The 17,094-nt window shown below is 42.1% G+C and overlaps 1 protein-coding gene across 1 annotated transcript in view; it reads right to left on the bottom strand.

Annotated features, from left to right (window-relative positions):
* Nucleotides 1-17,094, bottom strand: part of NCKAP1L (NCK associated protein 1 like) — a 1,693,457-nt gene that overhangs the window by 661,326 nt on the left and 1,015,037 nt on the right. The window lies entirely within an intron of this gene.

Below are 17,094 nucleotides of genomic sequence, written 5' to 3'. Positions count from 1 at the left end.
AAAAAAATGTTATTGTCTACGGGTGCTCGTGGAAGACAATTTCTGTGGACTGGAATCTAGAGAATGCTGATGTGATTCTGGTATTTTACTGATCTCTGCTGGTCGTTTCCTATCAAGAAAGTTAAATAGAGGCAGTTGCCAGAAAAATACAAAAAGAAAGTCCCTCAGTAGAAAGCAATCCTGGTATTTTACTGAATTAAATAGAGGCAGTTGAACAAGCAGAAAGCAATTATGGTATTTTACTGACCTCTACTGGTCGTTTTCTACCAAGACAGTTAAATAGAGGCAGTTGATCAGAAAAATAAAAGTCCCTAAGCGGAAGCAGACAAGTCCTAGGGCTGATCTACAGAGCCCACAAAGTACATACACATATAAGTATATACTTATACCTCCGGCTGCAGGCTCATTCCAGCCCGGTTCCCCGACGGACAGAGCGGTGTTCCTTCCTGAGCGGTTGCCAGGTGGAGGTCATCTCATCACCTAGTTTGTACGGGTGCTGTATGTTTCGCTGAAGAGACTTGCACTCTACAATCAAGTTGAGGGTGCTCTTCATATCCTTTGTTACGTTGTTTTCTTCCCTGCAGTAGCTTCTAGGTCCTGATGAAAGCCTAGCCTAGTCAGGCGATATGGCTGAAACATGTCGACCACATTCTTTCACGTTGCTTCATTGATCAGACCAGATTAGTGTTGCCCCCCCCTTGCTTTTTAATCCAACATCGGGACGGCATTGTCTAACAGAAGTCTTCCGGCCGTCCCGTCACTTGTTTTAAACACTCACTTTTTTCACTACCACCAGCACTGCAATCCCCACTCACCTTAGGCTCATTTGTGGATTTATTCCATTGTCTAGTACTTATCAATCATAACACTAAGGACTCATATCTCACATAAGGGCGCTGCCTGCCCCTAGAGATTATGAGATTTTCTTTGGGATGAAAATCCCATGTGATGGGGTTAGTTACCCACGGTGATTACTTGACCTTTGTTTTGGAGCTTCCTCTAGTTTCACTACGTACATTAGTCATTCCCTCCTCACCCTACATACCACCTATTTCTCTTTACCATTAGACCTCAGGATTTCTTTTGTGTTATATGTACTTCTATGGGGGAATCAATCCTGTGCGGTCTCTAAACTTGCTCCCTCCGACCCTCTGGTGCTCAACCGTTTTTATTAGGTATACTAAAGTATAGACAAGAGGTCTCGAATGCTCGACCTAAAAAGAAACATGCAGGCCATTTCTGCATTGGTGTGGCATCAAGAACGGCCACTCGGCATCAGTCGCAACTTAGGCCAGGGAACTTGTGAATCATGTCAATGTTTTTAGCATACTTTTGAATTTCGCGGAATACAGCAGGCACAGTTTAAAATTATTATTATTTTTTTTTAATTCACAGTACGCATTTTCACTTTTTTTTGTTTAAAGTTAGTAGGCTCTTCTCTTAAAAAATGATTCTGGAAAGTAGAAGCAGGACACTGGTTCGCCTAAAAATGTTATTCCAAGAGACATTTTCTGCTCAAACTGGCCGGCTGCCAGTATCTCACAAAACTTTCCTTTATTCAAGGAACGAAGTAGAACAAAACGTTATGTGAGATAACTGCAAAGTGCATTACACTATCATAGAGCAATTTCGCAAAATGTTCAGAGAAAGTCGTGAGGTGTTATGAAAAAACTATGTAATTTCACACATACAGGTCATATTTTGCCTGCCGAGGTAGTAACTTGTTTGTTTTAACTCATGTGCTTTAACTCACATGAATATGTCTCAGAATTGCCCCAGCTCATTGACAGTACCCCTTAGAATATCCAAAAATGTCTTCAGAAATACTCAGAGCAAAGAGTCATGACGTCTACATTATCTTTTTGACCAAATCAAATCATGTCTTAAGTGACTTCAATGTTCATATCACAGCATGTCTACACTAAATACCAGAGCATTGCCATCAAAGGCAATGTGCAATCATGCATGCAGTAACCTTTGGGACATTGAAATCTTCCTGCAGAAACTTTGAGAGCCATGCCACAGCCAATACCAAAAAGGTTTTAGATTTCCTTTTGCTATTACTTATTAGATGGTATGTGACTTGATCACTAACATAATATCTATGCATATACTATCGAAACATGAAACTATCATAAATTAAATATCAATATCATAAATATTGACTTCCATACTTAACTAGTAAATGTATAAATGTAGAGAACAAAAATATTGTTGTTAAAATATTGATTTTTACCTATATCCAATGCAAAAATATTGGGGACAAAAATATTGTTACCTTTAAATAAACATGTAATATTTTAAAAAATAGTGATTCACACAATATCGACTACAATATTATCACCAAAATAATTAAGTAGTTATTAATAAATAACTAAAAAACCTTAATACATAAAACAATTATTGGAAATCAACCTAAACATTTTATACACATTATTCAGTTAAATATATTACATCAATAAAATTGTTTCCATTCACCGCAATAAATGATATACCTAAAATCATACCAATACAATTTAAAATATATTACCATTAAATGCAAACATTTAAATAACAACCTAAATAATAATAAATATATACATTAAAAATAAAACTTAAATTAGCATTTACTATAGAAGGACATACTTGTTAAAGAAAAGTTCAAACTAAAACTAAACCCACAAATAAAAGTATAAACAACTTTAACCAATAAAATCTGACAAACAATTAAATCAACAATGTAAAAGGCACACTAATTCAAACAACTAAAGGGCATATCTGCAACAACCGGCGATAATTATCGCTAAGCGTACTTAGCGCTTGGATAATTATTGCCGGCTAGCGTGGATTTTTATCGCTGAGATAGCGTGCTATTAGCAACGCTTATCTCAAAAGCGATAAAAATCCTAGCGCTAACTGTCTAACGTGGGATTATCGCACAAAACCCAGCGATAATCTCACAAAATGTGGCGTTAGCTTGTTGATAGGGCCTCACAAACTTAGCCATGATATCCACCTTCCATAGGATATCATGGCTAAGTCAGTCCTGAAGCAGGCATAAGGAAAGTAGCGATAACAGGGGTTATCGCTACTTTTCTTGATGCTATGCTTCATAGAGTGGGGCTTGATGATAGGAGAAATGTCACTTAGCAACATTTCTCCTGTCATGTTAGGTCAGGAACGCCCACTTTGCATCTCATTAGAGATGCAAAGTGGGCGTTAAGATTTCCTGCACTAATGCAAGGTTTCACACGTTAGCGTGACCTTGCTAATTAGGCGATAAAATTATCGCCGCTTTTCGGCCAAAAAACGGCCACAAAAGCGGCGATAATTTTCTATCGCCGCGTTGTAGATATGCCTCTCTCTCACCAAAGCGTTAAAGCAAAAATGTATTCATCTCAAAAACTACCTAACCAAGTAAGTAAAGCATACATTTAAACTAAAACATACTTGTTAATAAACCTAAAAATGTAAAATAAGAGATAATTAATAAAATGCTCTCAAACTTCTATCTTTTGCATAGATTTCCTAAAACACAAAAGTACAACTTGAAAAATCGATAAACTTTCAGAAAAACCAACAAAATGATATAATAAAATAAGTATACATAAATCATTACAAAATTTCAAACTCACCCAAATAGCAAGTAAAAATAAACCTAATGACCTTAAACTCTACAAATTACCACCAAATTTACATTTAAAATGAAACTAACATTCTTTTATTCATCCAACAGAGAAGAAAGCACCTGCTCCACATCAGAACACCCCCAATGAAAAAGCTGCCAAACGGAATGAAACATATTAACAGAACACACATGTAAAGTATACAAAATAGAAGTAGTTGCATACATTTACATGTAAATAACAAACTTAAAAATATTGCATATATTTACACTATTACACTGCTTTCAGATACAATGACTGAGGAAGCAAAGTATATAACTTCACAGAAAGGAGAGCGGTTACTAAATCACATGGGCTACACCTGCCAAGAAAGTGCATCAACAGAACATATAAACTGCAAAAGTATCAACTAGTATTCTAGTGCATGCAATGGGAGGGCAACTACAAAAGATAATGTTGCAATTCATGTAAGACAACACAACCACTCCCCAAATGTAAAAGAAATAGAAGGGAGATATTGCTAGGCCTGGTCGTGAAATTCCGCTCCGCTCGCGGGGTTTGCAGACTTTTTCTCACTCTGCGATTTGCATTGCATGTGGATTCCAAAAAACTCCGCCCGCTACCTCTGCATTGCACATGGAGTTCTGAAAAACTCCGCTTCACATAGCTGAGTTTTTTCTTTACTCACGCTCACCAAGGTTAAAGTTGACAACCGAGAAAAATCTCACTACAGACAATCTCATAGCAAGAGAGGGCGGTTGTGGATGGCCGCTACCGCTCGCGTTGAGAAACCTGTTTACGTTGAGGAAGCTGCCGCTCAAGTACAACATCTACTCAAGCAGCAGAAAGAAGCAGCGCCCTTTTTCACTGTGCATGGTGCTGTTCGCACTGATTTTCCAGTGCGGGACAGAGACCCGGTGCTAAAAATCAGCGCAAACTATGTAACCTAATGCATTCCGCCGCTTATGGAAGTCCGAGTAGAGCGGCAGAGATTTTTGGTCACTTGACGAAGTTCTGCATAGCAGAACTCTGCAAACTCCACCCAGGCCTAGATATTACACGATGTAAGAGAGGCAAACACTAGTTCACAGAAACCCATAACCAAAATCCTTAAAGATATATTACCTAATGTCCCCGAACACATAACAGGCCAACTACCACCTATCCCCACTTAAAAACGTTTAATTGTACAAATTAAAAAAGCTACCAGTGATACTCCTCCTGCCCCTAGAAGATATCAAGACATACAAAAACCTAAACATTTAATAATACCACATAATGAAGAACCTTTCCTTTTACATGACAAACTAAATAATGAGAATCAAATTCAAATATTCTCCACTACAAATAGCCAAGCCAAATTCTAAATACCATGGTGAAATATTTATAACAGCACCTTGGCACAGGAAGCAAAAACAAACAACACAATGGAAGGATGGCACAATGCCTTCCAATCCGATCTAGGCAGAATCCAACCTGCAGTCCATAAATGTATAGAAGCATTACAAAATGAGCAAACCTACCAACAACTACGAAGGGATCCATCTGTTAGCCAAATTGCCCCTAAACTTTGCAAACAAAACAAAAGGATGTGTGACATGCTACAGTGCAACGTCGAAATTTTAATAAACTACAAAGGAGTACATTACTTAGAAGTACTAAAAGAAGTATATTTAAAATTAACTAATAACCTAAAAGAAACTCAGTAATCACATATATTATTTACATAACATAAACCAAACAGGTTTACTACATTTCCCGCCCAAAAGAAATGAAATAAATAAAACTTCCTGTCTGCAGCTGCAGTCTGTATCCACATAGTCAAAAATAGTAATCCAGCAAAATGGGAAAAAAATTGTTAAAAAAGCCACCTAAAAATGCAAAAACTAAACAAATCCAATACAAATCCCTCGAAAAAATCCAAAGTATATAGGAACCATAAAACACCCCAAAAAGTGTTGAAAAAAAAATAAACCCTCCAGGAAAGTCAAAGAAACGAAATCAAGGTAAAAAGCATTGGTTTATTATAAACCAAAATGTATTTTTTTTTTAAACGGAAACTCCCTATGTCCACAGGACCCGCTCTTATACAAAAAACGGTAAAGTGCAAAAACTCACCTGCAAAACAAATTACTCTCCCCAAAATACATATACATCACACTTAACCCACAAAATATAAATAACACAACACAATTTAAAATAACATAACAATACTTTACTAAATTAGTATTTGAAAACCCACAACTACTAACGAGTAAAAAACACTACTATTAAAACATCTGAAAATACCAAAAACCCACAACCAACATTAACATGTAGACCTTCCTCCTAACCCCCCACCCCACTCTCAACACCCTTAAATAAATCCTTAGAAATGGACTTACCTCTTCCAATGAACAGCAGAACCTTACCACAACCTGGTTCCAGGACAATAGACTAAAAGTAACACAAACAGATTACAAAATAGAAACTAGTAGTAACAAGCATTTGCAATGCAATAGGTCTCGCATTTATACGAGTTTGAGCTATTGGCATTGTATATGACAATGCCTTTTATTTATGTTTTAAAAACCCACACATAAATAAAAGGCATTGCCATTTACAGTGCCAATAGCTCAAACTCTTAACAACTGCGAGACCTATTGCATTGCAAATGCTTGTTTTAGGATTATGTGTTTTGAGAGCTTTCAGTCATGGGTCACTATTGGGGACAGTAGCTGGGAGTGTTGACATGTATCCAGATTTCTCCTTCAACCACAATGTAAATTTGTGGGTGCGTCGAGGCGCTGAGCTGCAAAGGGGTGGTGCAGTATAAAACGTATACATAACACGTTAGCCCTTTGCATTGAATGAGCATATTAGCGCACATTATTAATCAGTTGTGCCAGCACTGTGAACACGCGTTTACGGGACCCCCGTTGGGGGTAGCTGTGCGCTTAATAAAATTCTGTTTATTATTATTATTATCTAGGGCGGCTATGTAGCGCTACTCACTCTCATGTAAATATGCTCTGTTAGGATCTTCGACATGAAGCCCGTTCCGGTGCCCACATTTGGCTCTCGAGATGCAGGCCGAGTGAGGGTAAAAAACATCAAAGCGCTTCGACGCTGCGAACATGTCTGCACAGAGACTCTGAGCCGATCCTGGGGGGAGGCCAGTTAGAAACACCGATGACAATGAATTGCGGACATCAAAGGCCAAAGGGTGGTTTTAACAGTAGTGACGGGGGAGTGACTGGGAGTGATTTGTGGACGGAGCAGGCATAGACGGGAGGGAGGAGGTGGGTAAAACTTTTAAACGTGCACACAAGCTAACTTGCCCTTTTCAGACGTAATAAGTATTTAACTATAAAGGAGAAGCACAATGTTTTTTAGCAGCCACAAAATCATAAGGGGAAACACGCTGCTGTTCAAATGCCACAAAAGCACGAGTGCTAAAGTGTAAAAATGACAAGCGCGCATAAAATTCTGTTTATTATTATTATTATCTAGGGCGGCTATGTAGCGCTACTCACTCTCATGTAAATATGCTCTGTTAGGATCTTCGACATGAAGCCCGTTCCGGTGCCCACATTTGGCTCTCGAGATGCAGGCCGAGTGAGGGTAAAAAACATCAAAGCGCTTCGACGCTGCGAACATGTCTGCACAGAGACTCTGAGCCGATCCTGGGGGGAGGCCAGTTAGAAACACCGATGACAATGAATTGCGGACATCAAAGGCCAAAGGGTGGTTTTAACAGTAGTGACGGGGGAGGGACTGGGAGTGATTTGTGGACGGAGCAGGCATAGACGGGAGGGAGGAGGTGGGTAAAACTTTTAAACGTGCACACAAGCTAACTTGCCCTTTTCCGACGTAAATAAGTATTTAACTATAAAGGAGAAGCACAATGTTTTTTAGCAGCCACAAAATCATAAGGGGAAACACGCTGCTGTTCAAATGCCACAAAAGCACGAGTGCTAAAGTGTAAAAATGACAAGCGCGCACTGAAGTTTACGAGGAGGGAGTGGGGGCGGGCACAGTGCAAATGGTGTGCACTTTGATGTCCTCCGTGGCCGCGCGGCTCACTGAGGACATCAAAGGAAGTGATCAGGCAGTGCTTTTCAGGCTGCCAAATGGTGCGCGCGCCCGGCGCACATGCACTGTAGTTGGCGGCCTGAAAAGCACTGTTTGCACTTCCAAAACTCGCTTACTATAAGTCTCGCCAGAGGCAGCGCTAAAGCGCTGTCTCAGGCGAGACCTAAAAATAGTGGATGCTAAATGAAACTCAAAAAAAGGCTATCGCCCCATAGAAATTAAATGGAAATAATGTAAAAATTTCGAATAAATGTATGAAAAATGTAAAAAAGCATTAAAAATGTAAAACATGTAAAAAAAGTTTGTTTATTGATGTTACAATATTGTAAAGAATACATTTAATAATAGTATTAAATATATACAATTATCTAATATATACTGAAAAAAGATGTTAAAAATATGTATATACAAGTATACCAGGATTTCTTTCAAACAACAGGTCTAACTAGGTAATAAAGCATCACATGCACCGTGAATTTCAACACGTTTACAAACGAGTGAATGTCCACAGTAGAGTCGCATTCTTCTTCGGTAATAAAAACCTCCTTATTGGCACGTTCACAACGACAGGCAAAGGGAATCGACCACAACCATGAACGAAGCTGCCTCTAAGATGTTCATATCTACCTACGGGGAAATGTTTCATGCAAGCTGTGAATAGAAATATTGAAATTGGCAGAGACATAACACCATGTATTAACCACACAGCCAAAGGAGTTTCAGTTATAGTGAATGGAAGTTGTTCTAATTTCTCTAGATGCAGCATTGCGTAGGTGGTGTCATTCATGGCTAACAATTCTTGTTTGCGTGCTAAATTAAAAGGCAGAAATATATAACTGCAATTCAAGTAGTGACATGGTACGCGCCAATTTTTAAGTGTTTGAAGCATCCAGATAAATTGCACAATAGATCTAAGCTAACTTTGCCCATGATGCAATGCTGACATGTCACTCTGCACAATTTCAATAACAAACAACACAATTGGCCTAATTACAATGTCGGTCGGAAGGCCTCCGACCGACACTGTAGGTTTAAATTCTGACCGCTGTATAATGATGACCAAAATCCAATGCGGTTCTGACTGGCTCAAGGAGCTCGTCAGCCAGTCGAAAAGGCCTCATAATCCTTAAGGACGGCGTTTCTGTTGTCGGGATTATGATCTCTGTTTCCGTCAGCCAATCCATGTCAGCCTTACTGACATGGATTGGCTATCGGAAACTTACTTTGGAAGCCCCTAGCAAGGTCCCCTTCCCCCTGGCCTTCCGCATTTGGTCCTGGGGTACCAAAGCTGCCCCCCTAAACATCACTGCACCGTGTGGCAGGCACCGAGAGTTGTCATGGTGCCTGCCACATGGTGCAGAGATGATTAGAAACTTCCATTTCTCAATGGGAGATTGTGCTGCGGACGGTTTCAGCCCACCGCACATGTTGAAAATTGAAAAAATGTATGTTTCCGACCGCAACATGTCGCATCCAAATAATGCAGTCAGAACCGTTGACCTGAGGTTGGTCGGTTCCCAATCCACAACGGTGTCAGTCGAAGGCAACTCCGACCAATATCGTAATGAGGACCAATGTTGTTTAAATTGTAAATAGGAAAAGACAGCATATAAATACTACTATCGATAACAGCAAGCACGTTATCCAAGTTATTTTGGTCAACTTGTCTTAATCATCTGACCGTAACCCAGGTACTATAACATTACCCATAAAAACTTTGAACACAAAAGGTATCTGCAGGATCTCCATGGGGATGAATATGTCAAAAGGAACTTTATCCCAAACAATCTCATCAGTCACTGGAACGGCTGAAATATTGACGAAGGACAAGTTTCTTTTCACTTTATGTGAAAAAGAATGGGGAGCCAATCATTTCTGTAGCAGAACATTCTGGGAGGTAATGGCCATTGATTAACAGATAACAAAAGTCACAAATCCAATCCTCATGAACAAAAAACCCAAGGAGTGTGTTTCAACCATGAAATAAAAACACAAATCTGTTCTGGAAGTGGTTCCAAAACAGAATAACTGTCTGAAGAAAATTCATCTTTAACCATATAGTACCCAGAGGTGCTCAGCTGGAAAACTAGCGGCTATGACTCGGCAGTAGGACTAAAAAAATCCAATTGAGAAGGATTCACCAACAGTGGATCCTTATAAATGACATCCATTATAAAAGACGCAATAGTAGAAACAGGTATAGTTTCTGTCTAATTGTCGGCGGAGGACTCAGCCTCCTCTCCCAAACCCAGGGTGGATCAGCATTGGTGGTGCTAACAGATAGCAATGGAAAGTCTTGCGGAGCATACCCATCCCACTCTGGGTGACAAATGCAAAAAGAACTATTGATGGACAGAATGCAGAATAATGTCATACATTCACCCCAGTACAGAGATCTGGGCATAAATCCATCGTTTTTTTGCTCACCATGACATTCCAGTTTGGACCCAGCCATATGCAAATCAGTCTTGACCCTGTGCCCAATGGCAACAGTCCAGCCCGAACTGCCAGGCCAGGTCCTCCCGGGACCTGAAACAAGCATCCTAGGACCGGTTTTGGGGTTTCACCCCTCTTCAGCCAGGATAGCTTGATTCCAGTGGCATGGAGGGGACGGGACTCACGTCTGAGCATGCCCGTCCCTCTCGGGGTGACAAATGCAAAAAGAACTATAGATGGACAGAATGCAGGACAATGTCATACATTCACCTCAGTACAGAGATGTGGGCCTAAATCCATCGTTTTATGGCTCACCATGACATTCCAGTTTGGACCCAGCCATATGCAAATCAGTCTTGACCCTGTGCCTAATGGGAACAGTCCAGCCCGAACTGCCAGGTCAGGTCCTCCCTGGACTGGAAATAAGCATCCTAGGACCGGTTTCAGGGTTTCACCCCCTTTCAGCCAGGATAGCTTGATTCCAGTGGCATGGAGAGCACGGGACTCACGTCTGAGCATACCCGTCCCACTCAGGGTAACAAATGCAAAAAGAACTATTGATGGACAGAATACAGAACAATGTCATACATTCACCCCAGTACATAGATCTGGGACTAAATCCATCGTTTTTTGCTCACCATGGCATTCCAGTTCGGACCCTGCCATATGCAAATCAGTCTTGACCCTGTGCCCAATGGGAACAATCCAGTCGGAACTGCCAGGCCAGGTCCTCCCTGGACTGGAAACAAGCATCCTAGGACCGGTTTCGGGGTTTCACCCCTCTTCAGCCAGGATAGCATGATTCCAGTGGCATGGAGAGCACAGGACTCACGTCTGAGCATACCCGTCCCACTCGGGATGACAAATGCAAAAAGAACTATTGATGGACAGAATGCAGAACAATGTCATACATTCACCCCAGTACAGAGTTGTGGGCCTAAATCCATCCTTTTTTTGCTCACCATGCCATTCCGGTTTGGACACAGCCATATGCAAATCAGTCTTGACCCTGTGCCCAATGCGAACAGTCCAGCCCGAACTGCCAGGCCAGGTCCTCCCTGGACTGGAAACAAGCATCCTAGGACCGGTTTTGGGGATTGACCCCTCTTCTGCCAGGATAGCATGATTCCAGTGGCATGGAGAGCACGGGACTCACGTCTCAGCATACCCCTCCCACTCGGGATGACATATACAAAAAGAACTGTTGATGGACAGGATGCAGAACAATGTCATACATTCACCCCAGTACAGAGATCTGGGCCTAAATCCATCGTTTTTTCACTCACCATGCCATTCCAGTTTGGACCCCGCCATATGAAAATCTGTCTTGACCGTGTGCCCAATGGGAACAGTCCAGCCCAAACTGCCAGGCCACGTCTGAGCATACCCATCCCACTCGGGGTGACACATGCAAAAAGAAATATTGATGTACAGAAAGCAGAACAATGTCATACATTCACCCCAGTACAGAGATCTGGGCCTAAATCCATCGTTTTTTTGCTCACCATGCAAATGCAGTTTGGAACCAGCCATATGCAAATCAGTCTTGACCCTTGTGCCTAATGGGAACAGTCCAGCCCGAATTGCCAGGCCAGGTCATCCCTGGACTGGAAGCAAGCATTCTAGGACCGGTTTCGGGGTTTCACCCCTCTTCAGCCAGGATAGCTTGATTCCAGTGGCATGGAGAGCACGGAACTCACGTCTGAGCATACCCGTCCCACTCGGGGTGAAAAATGCAAGAAAAGAACTATTGATGGACAGAATACAGAACAATGTCATACATTCACCCCAGTACAGAGATCTGGGCCTAAATCCATTGTTTTTTTGCTCACCATGCGATTCTAGTTTGGACCCAGCCATATGCAAACCAGTCTTGACCCTGTGCCCAATGTGAACAGTCCAGCCGAAACTGCCAGGCCAGGTCCTCCCTGGACTGGAAACAAGCATCCTAGGACCGGTTTCGGGGTTTCACCCCTCTTCAGCCAGGATAGCTTGATTCCAGTGGCATGGAGAGCACAGGACTCACGTCTGAGCATACCCGTCCCACTCGGGGTGACAAATCCAAAAAGAACTATTGATGGACAGAATGCAGAACAATGTCATACATTCACCTCAGTACAGAGATCTGGGCCTAAATCAATCGTTTTATGGATCACCATGACATTCCAGTTTGGACCCAGCCATATGCAAATCAGTCTTGAACCTTGTGCCTAATGGGAATAGTCCAGCCCGAATTGCCAGGCCAGGTCATCCCTGGACTGGAAGCAAGCATTATAGGACCGGTTTCGGGGTTTCACCCCTCTTCAGCCAGGATAGCTTGATTCCAGTGGCATGGAGAGCACGGAACTCACGTCTGAGCATACCCGTCCCACTCGGGGTGACAAATGCAAGAAAAGAACTATTGATGGACAGAATACAGAACAATGTCATACATTCACCCCAGTACAGAGATCTGGGCCTAAATCCATCGTTTTTTTGCTCACCATGCGATTCTAGTTTGGACCCAGCCATATGCAAACCAGTCTTGACCCTGTGCCCAATGTGAACAGTCCAGCCGAAACTGCCAGGCCAGGTCCTCCCTGGACTGGAAACAAGCATCCTAGGACCGGTTTCGGGGTTTCACCCCTCTTCAGCCAGGATAGCTTGATTCCAGTGGCATGGAGAGCACAGGACTCACGTCTGAGCATACCCGTCCCACTCAGGGTGACAAATCCAAAAAGAACTATTGATGGACAGAATGAAGAACAATGTCATACATTCACCCCAGTACAGAGATGTGGGCCTAAATCCATAGTTGTCTTGCTCACCATGCTATTCCGGTTTGGACCCAGCCATATGAAAATCAGTCTTGTCCGTGTGCCCAATGGGAACAGTCCAGCCCGAACTGCCAGGCCAGGTCCTCCCTGGACTGGAAACAAGCATCCTAGGACCGGTTTCGGGTTTCCACCCCCTTCAACCAGGATAGCTTGATTCCAGTGTCATGGAGAGCACGGAACTCACATCTAAGCATACCCGTCCCACTTGGGATGACAAATGCAAAAAGAACTATTGATGGACAGAATGCAGAACAATGTCATACATTCACCCCAGTACAGAGATCTGGGCCTAAATCCATCTTTTTTTTACTCACCATGCCATTCCAGTTTGGACCCCGCCATATGAAAATCTGTCTTGACCATGTGCCCAATGGGAACAGTCCAGCCCAAACTGCCAGGCCACGTCTTCCCTGGACTGGAAACAAGCATCCTAGGACCGGTTTCGGGGTTTCACCCCTCTTCAGCCAGGATAGCTTGAGTCCAGTGGCATGGAGAGCACAGGACTCACGTCTGAGCATACCCGTCCCACTCGGGGTGACAAATCCAAAGAACTATTGATGGACAGAATGCAGAACAATGTCATACATTCACCCCAGTACAGAGATCTGGGCCTAAATCCATAGTTTTCTTGCTCACCATGCTATTCCGGTTTGGACCCAGCCATATGAAAATCAGTCTTGTCCGTGTGCCCAATGGGAACAGTCCAGCCCGAACTGCCAGGCCAGGTCCTCCCTGGACTGGAAATAAGCATCCTAGGACCGGTTTCGGGTTTCCACCCCTCTTCAACCAGGATAGCTTGATTCCAGTGTCATGGAGAGCACGGAACTCACATCTAAGCATACCCGTCCCACTTGGGATGACAAATGCAAAAAGAACTATTGATGGACAGAATGCAGAACAATGTCATACATTCACCCCAGTACAGAGATCTGGGCCTACATCCATCGTTTTTTTACTCACCATGCCATTCCAGTTTGGACCCCGCCATATGAAAATCTGTCTTGACCGTGTGCCCAATGGGAACAGTCCAGCCCAAACTGCCAGGCCACGTCTTCCCTGGACTGGAAACAAGCATCCTAGGACCGGTTTCGGAGTCCCACCCTTCTTCAACCAGGATAGCCTAATTCCAGTGGCATGGAGTGCATGGGACTCACGTCTGAGCATACCCGTCCCACTTGGGATGACAAATGCAAAAATAACTATTGATGGACAGAATGCAGAACAATGTCATACATTCACCCCAGTACAGTGATCTGGGCCTAAATCCATTGTTTTTTTGCTCACCATGCAAGGTCTGGAACAGGAGCACAGCACGTTTGGCCAAATTCCTTTTTATTCGCCACCTTTTCTCAAACAAGATCTCCAACTTGAGGAAGCCAGTCAGAAACTGTAGTATTTACATCTGCACGCAAAGAGGAAGACATGGACAAGTATTTGATTGAGCGTCAGAGAACTTCTGTAGGTCCTGTAATACAGCACAACTGTTATCCATGTCAAAGGTTGCAGGAGCTGTCACAATGTCTGGACTTTCAAGGTCGGGAACATACATGTTGATTCCAAAAAGCCATTTATACGGTGTCTGTCCTCCCAGAGATCTTTTGGGGAGTTTATTTAGTGCTCGCTGAACCAAAAAAGATGGTTCAACCAATTACGCTCTGTACCTAATACTCTAGCCATTAAGAACTGCTTTAAGTCATGGTTCACTCTTTCTACAACAGAATTGCCCTCAGGCTTATATGGAGAAAAATAATGCACCTGTATACCCATGGACGTCATTGTATCATGGTATGCTTTAGATGCGCAAGCCGGACCCTGATCCGAGTGGAATGTACAGTAGGCAAAAGTCCTTCTAAAGACTTGTAAGTCTTTAATAGCAGTTCGAGCATCAGCCGAGCACTGCGGCCAAACCCAGAGAAATCTAAAGCAAGAATCAACTGCAACTAAGTGAAATTTAAATGCAGTATCCAAAATCAGTGGGCCACAATGATCGAGGTAAATATAGCCAAAAGGCTTGTGACAAATCAAGAGATATGTCTGCGGTGGACGAGACACGGTGGAGCTTTAAATTTGCTAACAAATGTCACAACTCAGGACATATTTAAAAGGTAAAAGCCTTGTCACCAATAACGTTGCTGTCAGAGCGAGATAGTGGCTGCCACTCCCACATAGACGGAAGCTACACTTTCATGTGCAGCAACAATTAAAGCTTGTCTTCATTGGGAATCACACGATTGTCAACCCCAGGAATAGTTACTAAAGGAACTTTCTTGTCATTTAAATGATGAGTATTCAGAAGGAAAGCACTTTGGTAAAGAGGTGCCTTTCTTAATTGCATTAAATGCAGCCAAAATATAATTAGTGTGACTGATGCTATTTTCACTTGGGCCACTGCAGATTTAGCTACTAAATCCACCAGATAATTCCCTACAGTCTGCGTTCCCACAAATTGATGACTAAATGTATGTTTGACATGAGTTTGTGGCAACCTATTCTTAAGATAAGCTACTTTAACCCAAAGCAGTTTGTGCTTGATTGTGCTACCCTTAGAATCCTTGAATTAATTTTGTCGCCAATATGTAAATTATCATGAAAGAACTGTACACAGTAATACAAATCACACACAATAAGTGTGGGGAATTCAGGGACTGTATTTTCAAGTGCAAGAAGCAAAGCCTTCGGTTCAGCACACTGTGCAGTGCAGTCTCCTAAAGACAGCGCGCGAGGTATTTGACGGTGAAAAATGCTATCCAACTCAATACAAATATTGATGACATATGCTGCAGAATATAACTGCTTAGACCTTATGGTAGGTTGAGCTGCACCATGAGTGTAAATGATACATTTATACTGATCAAGACGCAGAATTGCATAAGATAATGGGAATACATGCAAATATTGCAGATATTCTTGTGTTTGTAAAGAAATATTGAAGAGTTACTCTACATCTACAACTGTTAAGGATGTAGCTCATTGTATCCATCTAGGATGGAGGGCCTTTGCGTTAGAGACGCTGGCCTTTGTGACAGCCTCCAAGGCTGGCACTGGAATAACTACAATAATGCATTTCCCTTGAACAATTGGCAGTTCTTTAAGGGTGGACATCTGCCCATTAATCAGTATTTTTTCAGTGGATGCAAAACGCATTTCCAGTCTGGAATATAAATACAATGTATATGCTCTACACACTGTTTCACCTTTGTTAAAGGTGATATATGTAAATCAAATTGTGTCTGGTAAAATTTGGATGACCAGGTTTGTGTTATTGACACGTGTGTGCAAGTAACGTGTTTCAAGCAAGTCAGATTGTAAAGATAGGAGTGTATCTATGTGTTCTGATGTCAAGCACAAAGTGGATAAATCAGGGTGCATTAAAACATAAAGAGGTTTAATGGTTTTTTACATATTCAGGTATGTATGTCCTACAAAATTCAAAATCCCAGCAGAGACTGCAATTGTTTAGGTGTGTTTGGAGGCTGCAAATGTGCACATTTCCCCAGAAAATGAGGGGCAAGACTCTTTCCCTCATTGTAAGTTCATACCCCAAATAAATGACACTCCGAATGTTATGTTAGATTTCTTGAAGTTGAATTTGTAACTAAGTGCAGCAAATCTCAATATGATGCGATCTACTCTGGCCAAGTGAGGGTTTAGTTTGTTGTCCTTCAGGGAGTGTCATCTACTCACGACAGAGTTTCAGGGTCAGTCTCATGCAGAATTGACACAATTTGTGCTGCAAAAACTCCTGAGCTGTTCTTATAGCCCATGACAAGTCGTGCATAGAACATTTGAAAACCTATTGCGCTAAAGGCGGACCAGTCTCAGCTCTCATGAGCCAAATTATGACTGATAAAAGCACTGGAAATGTCCAAAGTGGCTTTGCATTTTTTGTGGACTACATTAATAATGGGTGTCTTACGGTGTGTATTTTGCACTGCAAATGTGCATGCATGACTGTCAAATGTCTCTAGCCTGAGACAATGCGATAGGAATTATCACGTTTCAGAACAGGAAAAAGAGGATTATTCATTTGAGAGATACAGGGTTCAATTACTCCTTCATACTGCAATTAGGAAAGAGTTTCGTTAACGGGCGCTTTTACATCCCGTTTAATAGGATATTGTTGTTGAACTTGTGGTATGGACTATAGAGCAATGACATTATAA

The sequence above is a fragment of the Triturus cristatus genome, chromosome 4_1 (assembly GCF_964204655.1).
Source record: "Triturus cristatus chromosome 4_1, aTriCri1.1, whole genome shotgun sequence".
Lineage (NCBI taxonomy): Eukaryota > Metazoa > Chordata > Amphibia > Caudata > Salamandridae > Triturus > Triturus cristatus.
This window is presented reverse-complemented; position numbering and strand designations above follow the sequence as displayed.